The following is an 18,029-nucleotide window of genomic DNA, read 5'->3' as shown; positions in this document are numbered from 1 at the left end:
TAATCTGTGTTTTTTTAATTGGAGCATTCAGTCCATTTATATTTAGAGTAACCATTGAAAGATCTGTATTTAGTGTCATTGCATTATTTGTAACATCCCTGTTTCTGTAGATTGTCTCTGTTACTTTCTGTTCTATGTTACTCATGGGGCCTCTCTTTGCATAAAGTATCACCCTTATATTTCTTGCAGGGATGTCTTGGTGATCATATATTCTTTCAGTTTCTTTCTGTCCTGGAAATTCTTTACCTCTCCTTCATTCTGAATGAATTCCTTTCTGGATAAAGTATTATTGGCTGCATGTTATTCTCATTTAGTTCCTGAGTATATCTTGCCAGCCCTTCCTGGAACTTTAGGTTTCTGTGGATAGGTCTGATGATATTTTGATGTTGCTTCCTCTGCACATAAGAAATCTCTTTCCCCAGCTGCTCTCAAGATAGCTTCCTTGGCACTATAATTTGCAAGTTTCACAATTATATGGCAGGGTGTTACTACTTTGTTATTGTTGTTAGAAGGAGTCCTCTCTACCTCTTGGACATGAATGCTTGTTTCATTCCCAGATTAGGGAAGTTATCAGCCATGATTTGCTCAAATACACCCGCTAGTGCTCTCTCTCTCTTTCCATCCCTACTGGATCCTGGCGATCATGATATTGTTTTTTGTTTTTTGTTTTTTCTTTTTTACTATTTTTTTATTTTATTTATTTTCAGCATAACAATATTCATGTTTTTTGTACCACACCCAGTGCTCCATGCAGTCCGTGCCCTCTCTAATACCCACCACCTGGTTCCCCCAACCTCCCAACCCCCGACCTCTTCACACCCTTCAGATTGTTTTTCAGAGTCCATAGTCTCTCATTGTTCACCTCCCCTTCCAATTTCCCCCAACTGCCTTCTCCGAACTCCCCATGTCCTCCATGCTATATGTTATGCTCCACAAATAAGTGAAACCATATGATAATTGACTCTCTCTGCTTGACTGATTTCACTCAGCATAATCTCTTCCAGTCCTGTCCATGTTGCTACAAAAGCTGGGTATTCATCCTTTATGATGGAGGCATAATACTCCATAGTGTATATGGACCACATCTTCCTTATCCATTCGTCCGTTGAAGGGCATCTTGGTTCTTTCCACAGTTTGGCAACCGTGGCCATTGCTGCTATAAACATTGGGGTACAGATGGCCCTTCTTTTCACTACATCTGTATCCTTGGGGTAAATGCCCAGTAGTGCAATTGCAGAGTCATAGGGAAGTTCTATTTTTAATTTCTTGAGGAATCTCCACACTGTTCTCCAAAGAGGCTGCACCAACTTGCATTCCCACCAACAGTGGAAGAGGGTTCCCCTTTCTCCACATCCCCTCCAACACATGTTGTTTCCTGTCTTGCTAATTTTGGCCATTCTAACTGGTGTAAGTTGATATCTCGATGTGGTTTTAATTTGAATCTCCCTGATGGCTAGTGATGATGAACATTTTTTCATGTGTCTGATAGCCATTTGTATGTCTTCATTGGAGAAGTGTCTGTTCATATCTTCTGCCCATTTTTTGATATGATTATCTGTTTTGTGTGTGTTGAGTTTGAGGGGTTCTTTATAGATCCTGGCTATCAATCTTTTGTCTGTACTGTCATTTGCAAATATCGTCTCCCATTCCGTGGGTTGCCTCTTTGTTTTCTTGACTGTTTCCTTTGCTGTGCAGAAGCTTTTGATCTTGACGAAGTCCCAAAAGTTTATTTTGGCTTTTGTTTCCTTTGCCTTTGGAGACATATCTTGAAAGAAGTTGCTGTGGCTGATATCGAAGAGGTTACTGCCTATGTTCTCCTCTAGGATTCTGATGGATTCCTGTCTCACGTTGAAGTCTTTTATCCATTTTGAGTTTATCTTTGTGTACAGTGTAAGAGAATGGTCGAGTTTCATTCTTCTACATATAGCTACCCAGTTTTCCCAGCACCATTTGTTGAAGAGACTGTCTTTTTTCCACTGTATATTTTTTCCTGTTTTGTCGAAGATGATTTGACCATAGAGTTGAGGTTCCATATCTGGGCTCTCTACTCTGTTCCACTGGTCTGTGTGTCTGTTTTTATGCCAGTACCATGCTGTCTTGGTGATCACAGCTTTGTAGTAAAGCTTGAAATCAGGTAACATGATGCCGCCAGTTTTATTTTTGTTTTTCAATATTTCCTTAGCAATCCGGGGTCTCTTCTCATTCCATACACATTTTAGGATTATTTGCTCCAGCTCTTTTAAAAATACCGGTGGAATTTTTTTTTCAAAAATTTTATTTTATTTATTTGTCAGAGAGAGAGAGAGGGAGAGCGAGTGAGCACAGGCAGACAGAATGGCAGGCAGAGGCAGAGGGAGAAGCAGGCTCCCTGACGAGCAAGGAGCCCGATGTGGGACTCGATTGCAGGACGCTGGGATCATGACCTGAGCCGAAGGCAGCTGCTTAACCAACTGAGCCACCCAGGCGTCCCACCGGTGGAATTTTGATCAGAATTGCATTTGTCTCCAAAGGCAAAGGAAACAAAAGCGAAGGTGAACTTTTGGGACTTCATCAAAATCAAAAGCTTCTGCACAGCAAAGGAAACAGTCAACAAAACAAAGAGGCAACCCATAGAATGGGAGAAGATATTTGCAAATGACAGTACAGACAAAAGGTTGATAGCCAGGATCTATAAAGACTCCTCAAACTCAACACACACAAAACAGATAATCATATCAAAAATGGGCAGAAGACATGAACAGACACTTCTCCAATGAAGACATACAAATGGCTGTCAAACACATGAAAAAATGTTCATCATCACTAGCCATCAGGGAGATTCAAATTAAAACCACATCGAGATACCACCTTACACCAGTTAGAATAGCCAAAATTAGCAAGACAGGAAACAACATGTGTTGGAGGGGATGTGGAGAAAGGGGAACCCTCTTACACTGTTGGTGGGAATGCAAATTGGTGCAGCCACTTTGGAGAACAGTATGGAGTTTCCTCAAGAAATTAAAAATAGAGCTTCCCTATGACCCTGCAATTGCACTACTGGGTATTTACCCCAAAGATACAGATGGAGTGAAAAGAAGGGCCATCTGTACCCCAATGTTTATAGCAGCAATGGCCATGGTCGCCAAACTGTGGAAAGAACAAAGGTGCCCTTCAACAGACGAATGGATAAGGAAGATGTGGTCCATATACACTATGGAGTATTATGCTTCCATCAGAAAGGATGAATACCCAACTTTTGTAGCAACATGGACAGGACTGGAAGAGATTATGCTGAGTGAAATCAGTCAAGCAGAGGGAGTCAATTATCATATGGTTTCACTTATTTGTGGAGCATAACAAATAGCATGGAGGACAAGGGGAGTTAGAGAGGAGAAGGAAGTTGAGGGAAATTGGAAGGGGAGGTGAACCATGAGAGACTATGGACTCTGAAAATCAATCTGAGAGTTTTGAAGGGGCAGGGGGTGGGAGGTTGGGGGAACCAGGTGGTGGGTATTGGAGAGGGCACAGATTGCATGGAGCACTGGGTGTGGTGCAAAAACAATGAATACTGTTACACTGAAAATAAATTTTAAAAATTAAATAAAAACAATGTTTATTCTTCTGATCCATGAGCATGGAATGTTTTTCCATCTTTTTGTGTCTTCCTCAACTTCTTTCAGGAGTGTTCTCTAGTTCCTAGAGTATAGATCCTTTACTTCTTTGGTTAGGTTTTTTCCTAGGTATCTTATGGGTTTTGGTGCTGTTATAAATGGAATCAATTCTCTAATTTCTCATTCTACAGTTACATTGTTAATGTATAAGGAATCAACGGATTTCTATACATTGATTTTGTATCCTGCCACATTTCTGAATTGCTGTATGAGTTATAGTAATTTGGAAATGGAGTCTTTTGGGTTTTCCACACAAAGTGTCATGTCATCTGTGAAGAGAGAGAGTTTGACTTCTTCTTTTTCAGTGTGAATACATTTTATTTCTTTTCATTGCCTGATTGCTGTTGTTAGGACTTCTAGTACTATGCTGAACAATAGTGGTGAGAGTGGGCATCCGTGTCCTTTTCCTGATTTCAGTGGGACAGCTCTCAGCTTTTCCCCCTTGAGAATGATATTTGCCATGGGTTTTTCATAAATGGATTTTATGAAATTGAAGAATGTTCCCTCTCTCCCTGAAGTGTTTTAATCAGGAAAGGATGCTGTATTTTGTCAAATGATTTTTCTGCATCAGTTGAGAGAACCATATAGTTCTTGTCTCTTCTCTTATTTATGTGTTCTACCACATTGATTGATTTGCAAATGTTGAACCACCCTTGCTTCACAGGGGAAAATCCCAGCTGGTCGTGGTGGATAGTCCTTTTAAGGTACTGTTGGATACTATTAGCTAGGATCTTGTTGAGAATTTTGGCATCCATATTCATCAGGGATATTGGTCTGAAATTCTCCTTTTTGATGGGGTTTTTGCCTGGTTTGGGGATCAAGGTAATGCAGACCTCATAGAAAGTGTCTGGAAGTTTTCCTTCTGTTCCTATTTTTTGAAACAGCTTTAGGAGATTAGGTATTATTTCTTCTTTGAATGTTTGGTAGAATTCCCCTGGGAATCCATCAGGCCCTGGACTCTTGTTTTTTGGGATGTTTTTGATAACTGCTTCAATCTTGTTACTGGTTATGGATCTCTTCGGGTTGTCAATTTCTTCCTGTTTCAGTCTTGGTAGTTTATAAATTTTGAAGAATGCATCCATTTCTTCCATGTTTTTTAATTTGTTTTCATGTAGCTCTTCATAGTACTTTCTGATAATTGTATTTATTTCCTTGCTGTTAGTAGTGATCTCTCCCCTTTCATTCATAATTTTATTAATTTAGTTCCTTTCTCTTTTCTTTTGGATAAGTTTGGCCTGTGGCTTATCAATCTTATTAATTCTTTCAAGGAGCCATCTTCTAGGTTCCTTAATGTATGCTACTGTATTTCTTATTTCTAGTTCATTGATATCTGCTTTAATCTTAGTTATTTCACTTCTCCTGCATGGGTTAGGCTTAATTTGTTGATTCTCCAGTTCTTTAAGGTGTAAAGATAGTTTGTGTCTTGAGGATTTTTCTGTTTTTGGTTTTTTGTGTGTGTTTTGTTTTGTTTTGTTTTGTTTTGTTTTGTTTTGTTTTGTTTTGTTTTTAATGAGGCTTGGGTAGCTATATACTTCTCCCTTAGGACTACCTTTGCCGTATTCCATAGATTTTGGATCAGTGTGTTTTCATTCTCATTGGTTTCAATGAATTGTTTAAGTCTTCTTTGATTTCCTGGTTGACCCAAGCATTCTTGAGCAGGGTGGTCTTTAGCTTCCAGGTGTTTGAATTCCTTCCAAACTTTTTCCTGTGATTGAATTCTAGTTTCAAAACATTGTGGCCTGACAATATACAGGTAACAATCTCAATATTTGGTATCAGTTGAGACCTGATTTGTGACCCAGTATGTGGTCTATTCTGAAGAAAGTTCCATGTGTGCTTGAGAATAATGAGTATTCTGTTGTTTTAGTTTGAAATGTTCTGTAGATATCTATGAGGTCCATCTGGTCCAGTATGTCATTCAAAGCTCTTGTCTCTTTGTTGATCTACTGTTTAGTTGATCTGTCTGTTGCTGAGATCAGAGTGTTAAGGTCTCCTACAATTAATGTATTATTATCAATATGTTTCTCCATTTTGGTTAACAGTTGGCTTATGTAATTGGCTGTTCCCATGTTGGCAGCATAGATATTTACAATTGTTAGATCTTCTTGTTAGAGAGACCTTTTAAGAATGACATAGAGTCCTTCTGTATCTCTAACTACAGTCTTTAGCTTAAAATCTAACTTGTCAGATATAAGAATTGCTACCCCAGGCTTTCTTTTGAGGGCTGTTGCTATGAAAGATGGCTCTCCATCCCTTCACTTTCAGTCTGGATGTATCTTTAGGCTTGAAATGAGTCTCTTGTAGTCAGCATATGGATGGGTTTTGTCTTTTTATCCAATCTGCAACCCTGTGTCATCTTATAGGAGCATTTAGCCCATTCAGGTTGAGAGTGGTTATTGAAAGATAAGATTTTTATTGTCATCATGTTGCCTGTGAAATTCTTGTTTCTATAGATTGTCTCTCTAAATTTCTGTTATATATCCCTCTTGGTGTCTTTTTTGCAGTTTCAGCTTCGTGGTCACATATTCTTTCAGTCTCTGCTGGTTCTGGAAGCTTCTTATTTCTCCACCAATTCTGAATGACAGCACTGCTGGATAAAGAATTCTTGGCTACATGGTCTTCTCATTTAGTACACTGAATATGCCTTGCCAGCCCTTTCTGGCTCCCCAGGTCTCTATGGACAGGTCTGACATTATTCTGATGTTCCTTCCCCTGTACATAAGGGATATATTCCCCCTAGTGCCCTTAAAATGGTTTCCTTGGTTCTAAGATTTGTGAGCTTTACTATTACGTGCCTGGGTGTTGTTCAGTTCACCTTGATCTTGGGAAGGTTCTCTCTGCCTCCAGGACGTGAATGCTTATTTCATTCCACAGATTAGGGAAGATCTTGGCTATGATGCTCAAATATATCTTCTAAGCCTCTCTCTCTCTCCATCCCCTCAGGGATCACAATAATTTTGACATTGGAACGTTTCATGGTGTCATTTATTTCTCTAATTCTGTTTTCATGGATTTTGTGCTGTTTGTTCCAGGCCTCCTCCTGCTCCTTCTTTTCTCTCAGTTTGTCTTCAAGATCATTAATTCATTCTACTGCCTCATTTACCCTAACTGTTAGAGCATCTAGATTAGATTGTATCTCACTGATAGCATTTTTAAGTTCTGCCAGATTTGCTTTCATTTCTGCACTTAGTGAGTCTATGTTGCCATTTATAGTTTTCTCCAGCCTGACTATTGTCTTCATAACTGCTACACTGAAGTCTATTTTGACATCTTGCTTAGATCCATATCCATTAGATCTGTGGGATAGACCATTGTCCTGGGGTCTTTTCTTTGTTGGGAGATCCTCCTCCTGGTCATTCTGACAAGTTGCGTTTGAGGGGATGTACAGCCAAAAATATCAAGCACAATCCAGGCAAGGTGCACCCTCTCAACTGATGGTCTTCTGCCCCTATAGATATCCAGATGTGTATAATCTTACATCTCAGGCTGATTTCATGGGTATTCAGAGTGGCTTGGTATATTTCTAACTAAATTCAGGGGATCATTTGAAAAAGAGTCCTCCACTCCTCTGCCATCTTGATAGAACTCTCTTCTTCTATTTTGAATGATACCCTTGCTGGATAATGTATTATTGGCTGCAGATTTTTCTCATTTGGCACTCTGAATATATCATGCCCGTTCTTTCTTGCCTGCCAGGTCTCTGTGGATAGATATGTTGCTAGCCATATGTTTCTTCATCTGTAGATTAAATGCCCATTTTCCTGAGTTGGTTTCAGGATTTTCTCTTTATTGCATTCATTTATTTGCAAGCTTCACTACTATATGTCAGTGTGTTGATCTATTTTTATTGATTTTGAAGGGGGTTCTCTGTGCTTCCTGGACTTGAATGCATATTTCCTTCCCCAGATTAAGGAAGTTCTCAAGTATAATTTTCTCCAATATACCTTTTGCCCCTTTCTTTCCTCTTTCTCTGGGACCCCAGTTATTCTAATATCATTTTGCTTTATGGTATCACTGATCTCGTGAATCCTTCCCTCATAATCCAATAGTGTTTGTCTCTCTTTTCCTCAGTTTATTTATTCTCCATAAGTTTATATTCTGTATCACTGTTTCTCTCTTCTGCCTCATTTATCCTAGCAGTAAGAACCTCCGTTTTTTATTGCATCTCATTAATAACATTTTTTATTTTGACCTGATTAGATTTTAATCCTTTTATTTCTCACAAAAGAGATTCTCAGATGTCTTATGTGTTTTCTTTAATACCTGGTAATATCTTCATAATTGTTATTTTGAATTCTAGCTCTGACACATCTTAAGAAGCATCCATGTTTCTTAAGTATCTGGGAATTAGTGCTGCCTATTGTTCTTTTTTCTGGGATTTTTTACATGTTGTCATTTTGTCCAGAGAAAAATAGGAGAAGAAAACAGAAAAATATCAACCACAACCCCAGCAAAGTATATATTAGGCAAATAAGAAGAGGTCAGAAACAAAAAAATGGAAAAAAAAAAAGACAGAGAGAGAGAATATAATCAAATAGGTTGACAAAACAGGGTGATACACCAGGTCCTGGCGTCTTTTGATCTGCTTATTAAAAGACAGTAGATCCCAAAATTATACAGAAGGAAAACCATATATTTCATATACATATATAAATAATATATGGTATTCAATCATATAGTGTATTCAATCATATATATATGTGATTGAATACAATAGAAGGAATTCAAAAATGAATTCTATTGAATACAATAGAAGGAATTCAAAAATGAAGAATATATAAATGTAAATGTAAAAATGAAAATTAAAAAAAATCTTAAAAAAGAGGAAACAGCCAAGAAAACAAAGAAGCAACCCACAGAATGGGAGAAGATATTTGCAAATGACAGTACAGACAAAAGATTGATAGCCAGGATCTATAAAGAACTCCTCAAACTCAACACACACAAAACAGATAATCATATCAAAAAATGGGCAGAAGATATGAACAGACACTTCTCCAATGAAGACATACAAATGGCTATCAGACACATGAAAAAATGTTCATCATCACTAGCCATCAGGGAGATTCAAATTAAAACCACATCGAGATACCACCTTACACCAGTTAGAATGGCCAAAATTAGCAAGACAGGAAACAACATGTGTTGGAGGGGATGTGGAGAAAGGGGAATCCTCTTCCACTATTGGTGGAAATGCAAGTTGGTGCAGCCACTTTGGAGAACAGTGTGGAGATTCCTCAAGAAATTAAAAATAGAACTTCCTTATGACTCTGCAATTGCACTACTGGGTATTTACCCCAAAGATACAGATGTAGTGAAAAGAAGGGCCATCTGTACCCCAATGTTTATAGCAGCAATGGCCACGGTTGCCAAACTGTGGAAAGAACCAAGATGCCCTTCAACGGACGAATGGATAAGGAAGATGTGGTCCATATACACTATGGAGTATTATGCCTCCATCAGAAAGGATGAATACCCAACTTTTGTAGCAACATGGACAGGACTGGAAGAGATTATGCTGAGTGAAATCAGTCAAGCAGAGAGAGTCAATTATCATATGGTTTCACTTATTTGTGGAGCATAACAAATAGCATGGAGGACATGGGGAGTTAGGAGAAGGCAGTTGGGGGAAATTGGAAGGGGAGGTGAACAATGAGAGACTATGGACTCTGAAAAACAATCTGAAGGGTTTGAAGAGGTGGGGGGGTGGGAAGTTGGGGAAACCAGGTGGTGGGTATTAGAGAGGCCACGGACTGCATGGAGCACTGGGTGTGGTACAAAAACAATGAATACTGTTATGCTGAAAATAAATAAGAAAAATAAATAAAAGCCAATAAAAGAGTTGATAGAAATAATAAACTATTTATAAAGGAAAAGAAAAAGAAAAGAGAATTTTTAAACTGATAGACTAAAAAATCATGAGTAAAAAACCTAGAATTCTGTCTACTATTTTCCTGTAGCTCTGGAGTTTTTCAGTTCAGTGTGGTTGGTAAACTGGCTTTTAGCCAGATATTCCTGCCGGTCTTCTTGGGGAAAGACCTGTTGTGTTGACTCTCAAGTGTTTTTCCATGAACGGAGTTGCACTGCTCTTGCCAGGGAGGCAGCCTCAGTGTAAGTGGGTCTAGGCTGCTCTATGTGGCTTTTATTCCCTGAAGGCTTTCCTAGCCACTCTAGAGGATGAGAACAAAAATGGTGATCCTCTGTTCTCAATCTGCGGAGCTGTAAGATTGTTGCCCCCACTCTTGAGTATGTCCTCAGGGAAAACCAGTCCTTTTTGTCTCCTTATTTCCATCTGCACTCTGTGTTCACCCACCCTGTGACCAAGTGTTTTTATCTGGGACACAGAATCCTGTTTTGAGTGTCCCAATTTTGCAGACTCCTCCAGTGTGGACCCAGGTTTCTCCTCCTAGGGGAAGCAGGAGGGTCTCCCCTTGTGGTTCTGCCACTTGCTGTTACCCTGCTCCAAGAGCAGTTGCCTGGTCATGCAGGTGTTTGTGGTTTATGGCAATACTGAGCTGAAAGCCCACTTCTCGGCTCGCTGACTGCAGCTGGCTTCCTATATTTGATGCTGGGGAACTCTGCTTCACTCAGATAACCCCATTCTTTCTGTGTTCCCAGGTATTGAGACCACACTGTCCCACCTAGGATTCTGACCTACGTCACCACCTGAGCACCTTTCAGGCAGGGATAGCCCTCACCAGAGAAGACTTCTAAAAGTTCTGATTTCGTGCTCCACTGTTAAATCAGTTTCCAGTAGCTGGCTTACAGAGGCTTTATCTTTCAATATATCCCCTCAGATTCACTTCTCTACACCTTCTACCTTGCAAAAAGTGGATGGTTTTCTATTTGTAGAATTGCAGCATTTCTTTCCTTATATCTCAGGTTAAGTTCACAGGTGTTCAGAATCATTTAATAGCTATATAGCTGAATTCAAGGGAACAGATGAAACAAGGGTCGCCTACTCTTCCACCATCTTCCCTCCATTCTTCCTTAATCTACATTCTTTTAACAAGCAGACCAAAACACACCCAGGATCTAGTTTGTTTGTTCTTTGGTATTTTTCTCTTTTCTTTTTTTTTCTTTTCTCTTCTTTTCTTTTCTTTTCTTCTTTTTTGTGGCCTTTTCTCTTTTCTTTTCTTTTTTTTCTTTCTGGACAAAATGACAAAATGAAGAAACCTACCACAAAAGAAAGAACATAAAGCAGAACTCATGGCCAAGAACTTAATAAAAACAGAAATAAGTAACATGTCCAAACAATAAGTTAAAACAATTATAAGGATTCTAGTTGAGCATGAAAAAAGCATAGAAGATACTGGAGAATTTCTTACTGCAGAGATCAAAGAATTAAAATCCAGTCAGGCCAAAATTAAAAATGTCATAATGGAGATACAAATACAAGCGGATCCCTCAAAAATGAGGATTGATGAAGCAGAAGAACAATTCAGTAATATAGAATATAAAATTGTGGAATATAATGAAGCTACAAAGAAGAGGGAAGAAAGGTCATGGATCACAAAGGTATGTTTAGGGAAGTTAACAACTTATTAAAACATAATGACATCCATATCATAGAAGTCTCAGAAGATGAAGAGAGAGGAAAAGAGGTAGAAGGTTTATTCAAACAAATTATAGCTGAAAAAGTTCCCTAATCTGGTGAAGGATGCAGATATCAAAATACAAGCAGCACAGAGAAATCCCATTAAATTCAACAAAAGCCAATCTTCACCAAGGCATATCATAGTCAAATTCACAAAATACACAGACAGGAAGAATCCTGGAAGCAGCAAGGGAAAAAAGTCTTTAATCTACAAATTCACAAAATACACAGACAGGGAAGAATCCTGGAAGCAGCAAGGGAAAAAAGTCTTTAATCTACAAAGGAAGACAGGACAGACTTGCAGCAGATCTGTACACAGAAACTTGGCAGGTCAGAAGACAGAATATTTTCAACCAGGGAAATGGGAAATACATGCAACCAAGAATTCTTTATCCAGCAAGGCTGTCAGTCACAGTAGAAGGAGAGATAAAGAGATTCCCAAACAAAGCCAACAAACAAAAAACTAATGGAGTTTGTCACCACTAAACCAGCCCTGCAAGCAATATTAAGGGGTACTCTTTGAATAAGGAAAAAGGACAAAAAACAACAGAGGTTAGGGGAGGGGGGAGATGGGTGAGCCTGCTGATGATTATTAAGGAAGGCATGGATTGTACTGAGCACTGGGTGTCATACACAAACAATGAATCATGGACTACAAGATCAAAAACTAATGATGTACTGTATGGTGACTAACATAAATAAATAAATAAGGGGGGAAAAAGAAAAAGAAAAAGAAAGGGCCAGGGAACACAACCAGAAACACCAACTCTACAGGTAACACAAGGACACTAAATTCATATCTTTCAATAATCATTTTGAATATAAATGGACCACATTCTGTAAGCAAAAGATATGGGTTATCAAAATGGATTAAAAAACAAGACCCATGGATATGCTGTCTACAAGATTCTCGTTTTAGACCTAAAGACACATGCAGATTCAAAGTGAGGAGATGAAGAAGCATCTATCATGCTAATGGACATTAAAAGAAAGCCAGAGTAACCATACTTACAAAAGACAAAATAGATTTTATTTAGTTTTTTTATTTAAATTTTGTTAGTTAACATACAGTGCAATATAGATTTCTGGAGTAGAATTTAGTATTTCATCACTTATGTACAACACCTAGTGCTCATCACAAAAAAATGTCCTCCTGAATACCCATTATCCATCTAGCCTACCCACACCCATGTCCTTCCATCAACCCTCAGTTTGTTTCCTATCATTATCAATAATGTATGGCTTGTATCCCTCTCTCCATTTTTTTCTTTTCCCCCTTCCCATATGTTTGTGTTTTCTTTCATAAAGTCCAAATATGAATGAGATCATATGGTACTTGTCTTTCTCTGACTGATTTACTTTGCTTAACATAATACACTCTATCTCTAACCATGTCCTTGCAAATGGCAAGATTTCATTATTTTTGATGGCTGAGTATTATTCCATGGTGTGTGTGTGTGTGTGTGTGTGTGTGTGTGTGTATCACATCTTTTTTACCCATTCATCATTTGATGGACATTTGGTCTCTCTCCCTATTTGGCCATTGTTGATAATGCTTCTACAAACAACAGGGTGCATGTATCCCTTTGAATCTGTATTTTTGTATCCTTTGGGTAAATAACTAGTAGCACATTGCTGGATGGTTGGGATTTTTTTCTTTTATCTTGGAGGAACCTCCATAGTGTTCTCCAGAGTGGCTGGCTACACCACTTTGCATTACCACCAACATTGCAAGAGGACCTCCTTTCTTCAAATCCTTACCAACCCCTGTTGTATCTTATGTTGTTAATTTTAGCCATCTGACAAGTGTGAGGTGATATCTCCTCATGATTTTCATTTGTATTTCCCTGATGCCAAGTGATGTGAGGTGGTATCTTATCATGGTTTTGATTTGTATTTCCCTGATGCCAAGTGATGTTGAGTGTATTGTCATATGTCTATTAGCCATCTGGGTGTCTACTTTGGAAAAGTGTCTATTCATGTCTTCTCCCCATTATTTTACTAGATTATTTGTTTTTTGGTTGTTGAGTTTGGTAAGTTCTTCATACATTTTGGATACTAACCCTTTATCAGATATGTCATTTGCAAATATCTTCTCCCATTCCATGGGTTGCCTTTTAATTGTTTGATGTTGTTGTTGTTGTTCCCTTCACTGTGCTGAATATTTTTCTCTTGATGAAGTCCCAATAGTTAATTTTTGCTCTTGTTTCCCTAGCCTCTGAAGATGTATCTAATAAGAAGTTGCTGTGACTGAGGTCAAAGAAGTTGTTGCCAGTTTTCTCCTCTAGGACTTTGATGGTTTCCTGTCTCATATTTAGCTATTTCATCCATTTGGAATTTATTTTTGTGTATGGTGGAAGATAGTGGTCCAGTTTCATTCTTCTGCATGATGCAGTCCAGTTTTCCCAACACCATTTTTTGAAGTGACTCTTTTATTTCCATTGGATATTTTTTTCCTGCTTTGTTGAAAATTAGTTAACCATAGAGTTGTAGGATCATGTCTCAGCTCTCTATTCTGTTTCATTGATCTATGTGTTTGTTTTTGTGCCAGTACCATACTGTCTTGATGACTACGGCTTTGTAGTATAGCTTGAAATCGGGAATCATGACGTCTCCAGGTGTTGTTGTTTTTTTTTTCCTTTTCCACAATTGATTTAGCTATTTGGGGTCTTTTGTAGTTCCATACAAATGTTAGTATCATTTGTTCTAGCTCAGAGAAAAGTGTTCATGGTATTTTCATAGGGATTACACACATTAAATGTGTAACTTTCTCTGGATAGTATAGGCTTTTTAACAATGTTTGTTCTTCCAATCCATGAGCATGGAATGCTTTTCCATTTCTTTGTTTACTCTTCAATTTCTTTCATAAGTGTTCCAAACTTTTCAGAGTACAGATCTTTTACCTCTTTGGTAGGTTTATTCCTAGGTATCTTCTTGGTTTTGGTGCAATTGCAAATGGGACAAATTCCTGATTTCTATTTCTGCTGCTTCATGGTTAGCTTATAGAAATAAAACAGATTTCTGTACATTGATTTTACATCCTGCATCTTTGCTGAATTCTTGTATGACTTCTAGCGATTTTTTTGTGAAGTCTCTCAGGTTTTCTGCATAAACTATCATTTCATTTGCAAATAGTTAAAGTTTGACTTATTTCTTCCTGATTCAGATGCATTTTATTTATTTTTGTTGTCTTACTTTTGAGACTAAGACTTTTAGTACTATGTTAAATAGTAATGGTGAGAATGGACATCCCTGTCTTTTTATTGACTGTAGGGGAAATGCTCTCAGCTTTCCCCCATTGAGGATGATATTACGTATGGATCTTTCATGTATGGCTTTTATGATGTTGAGGTATGTTCCTTTTATCTCTACTTTGTTGAAGGGTTTTCTCAAGGAAGGATGTTGTATTTTGTCAAATGCTTTTTTCCTGCATCTATTGACACAATCATATGATTCTTAACCTTTCTTTTATTAATGTGGTTGTCAATGTAGATTGATTTGCAAATATTGGACCAAACTTGCAGTCCAGGAATAAATCTGATTTGATTGTGGTAAACAATTCCTTTAACATACTGCTGAATTCAATTTGCTAGTATGTCACTGAGAATTTTTGCATCCATCTTCATCAAGGATATTGGCCTATAGTTCTCTTTTTTAAGTGAGGTCTTTGGTTTTGGAATTAAAGTAATGCTATCTTTATAGAATGAGTTTAGAAGTTTCCCTTTCATTTTTGATCCAAAGATCAATGAAACCAAAAGGTGGCTCTTTGAAAAGATAAATAAAATTGAAAAATGTTTAGCCAGACTCATTTAAAAAAAACTGAGAGAATTCAAGTAAATTAAATCAGTAAAGAAGGAGAAAAAAATAACAATCAGCACCACAGAAATACAAAAAATTATGAGAATATTATGAAAAAATTATATGCCAACAAATTAGACATTCTGGAAGAAATGGGAAAATTCATGGAAACACAAAATCTTTCAAAACTGAATTAGAAAGAAATATAAAATTTAAATAGATGAATTACTAGTAATGATACTGAATCAGTAAACAAAAAATTCCCAACAAACAAAAGTCTAGGACCAAAAAGCTCCAGAAAAATTCTACCAAACATTGAAAGAACCTGAAACTAATATAACACTGTACATTAACTATACTGGAATTAATTTTTTAAGTGCCTTAAAAAATAAAGAAGAGTTAATACCTATTCTTTTCAAAATTTCCAAAAAATAGAAAAGGAAGGTAAACATCCAAATTTAGTCTATGAGGCCATCATTATCTTGTTACCAAAAGAGACAAATACATTACAAACAAAAGAGAAAACTGTAGCTCAATATCCCTCATGAAAACATATGCAAAGGGCCTTAACAAAATATTAGCAAACCAAATCCAATAATACATTAAAAAATATTCATCACTTATCATCAGGGAAATGTAAATCTAAACAACAATAAGATATCACTTCACATGTGTCAGAATGGCTAAAATAAAAAACATAAAAAACAGTAAATGTTGGGAAGGATGCGGAGAAAAATGAACCCTCATGCACTGTTGGTGGGAATACAAACTAGGTGCATGCAAAAGATAGAAACAACCACTTTCTTATACCATACACAAAAATAAACTCAAAACGGGTTAAAGTCCTAAATGTAAGACCTGAAACCAGAAAACTCCTAAAAGTAAACATAGACAGTAATTTTTTGGACATTGCCCTTAGTGACATATTTATGGATATGTCTCATTGGGCAAGGGAAATGAAAGCAAAAATAAACTATTGGTACCACATCAAAATAAAAAGCTACTGCACAACAAAGGAAACCATCAACAAACAAAAAGATAACCTACTGAATGGGAAAAGATATTTGCAAATAATATATCCAATAAGATGTTAATATACAAAATACATAAAGAACTCACATAACGGCAACAAAAATGTGAATAATCCAATGAAAAAAGAAGCAGAGAACCTGAATAGACTTTTCTTCCAAAAAAGACATACAGATGGCCCACAGACAAATGAAAAGATGCTCAACATTACCAGTCATCAGGGAAATGCTAGTCAAAGCCACAATGAAATGCCACTTCACACCAGTGAGAATGACTGGTATCAAAAGACAAAAAAAAAAAAAATAATAATGGCAAGTGTTGGAGGTTCCTTCTGAGATAGTGATGTAGAAAGACCCTGAATTCACTTCCTTCATGGAACACTCCAAATTACCCCTATTTATAGAACAATTACTCCTGAAGAAGAACTGAGGGCTTACCAAATATCTTCTGCACAGCAAACAACACACAGAATAACAAAAGAGAACAGCAAGAGAGATGGATACATAGTAACTATGGGAACCACGAACCCTGATACAGTGAACTTGGAAAAGACTAGTACTGAGGGACCAGGAGCATATCCATCTGTCTTTGGGCACAAAAAGAAAGCTGCAGTTTAAAAGAGCAAGTAGTTTATAAAAGATCCAGCCCCAGAAATCTGTCAAATGGCTGAGGAACTGTGGAGACTCTCTCTTTGTCAAAGGGATTGGTGAGTGACACAATTTACTCTTGAAAATGCAGACCAGAGTGAAGTCTGGACACCATAACTGGTTTTCTACTTCATTGAACTCCAGATACCTAGCCTACACTGGACCTGAACATGCTGGGGCATAGAATAAAAAACTGCAAATTAAGAGCAACTAGCATATAAAAGAGACAGCCTTGGAACTTCATCAGATGATGAGGAAACTACTAGAACTCTCTTCTGGAGGGTTGAGTTTGAAGACACAGTTTACACTCCCCTTTATATTAATAATGTAAATAGGAGCAAAGGCTGGGCACTCCAATCAGCCTGCCACCTCAGTGCCTTGGCTACAGAAGTGGCCACATGCCAGTGCACACTGAGACACCCCTGGTTAGTGCTCACTAGAGCTCTGTCCTTTGCACCAAGGTCACACAGACATAAAGCACCCTGGGACACACCAGGTCCACATCACTTTGGCTTCAGATGACTTGCCAAGAAACACTCAATGCAGAGGACTCTGAGACCTTTTGGGTGACATCTGCTTCAGATCCATCAGCCCCATGAGGTTGCCCCTATGCAGAGAACCTTGTATACCCCTGTCATGGCTCCAAAAAACTATAAGGGCACCTCCTGAATGGAGTAACCTATAATACCTCTTCCTAGGATGGTCTTGACTCCAGTTGCCTGGCATGGGAACCCCCTATACTAAGCACCCTGGGAAACCTAGCTTTCAACCACTCTAGCTTCAACTGTCTTGCCAAAGTGCCCTCTGTGTAGAAAGTCCCAGGATATGATGGCTTCATCCACTTCAGCTTCAGCTCTCCTGCTGCACAGAGAACCCAGGGACCCCTCAGCTTGCACCAACTCCAGCTTTAGCAAACATGCCAGGGTACTCCTATGCAGAGACCCTCAGGGAGACTCCATGCCATGCTCATTTCAGCTTCATCCATCCAATGAAAGAAGCCATAGAATGGAGTGTCCGTGAACTCCAGCCCATACCAGCCACAACTCTGGCCAGGAAGTAAAATTCATCAAAAACACAGAGTCTACATAGAGGAAAACCATACATAATAACATTCCTCCAAGTTTAGGAGAACTAGGTGTTCTTCCTAAACCATAAAAACACACAGAAAATCAAGTACAATGGGGAGACAAAGGAACATGCTCCCAAAGAAAGAATAAGACAAAGCTTCAAAAGGAACTAAATGAAATTCAGATAAGCAAGCTAAAAAAATGTTTAGAGTACTGATTGTGAATATGCTCACCACACTGG

The sequence above is a fragment of the Enhydra lutris genome, unplaced genomic scaffold (assembly GCF_002288905.1).
Source record: "Enhydra lutris kenyoni isolate GAN:26980312 unplaced genomic scaffold, ASM228890v2 scaffoldscaffold118, whole genome shotgun sequence".
NCBI lineage: Eukaryota > Metazoa > Chordata > Mammalia > Carnivora > Mustelidae > Enhydra > Enhydra lutris.
This window is presented reverse-complemented; position numbering follows the sequence as displayed.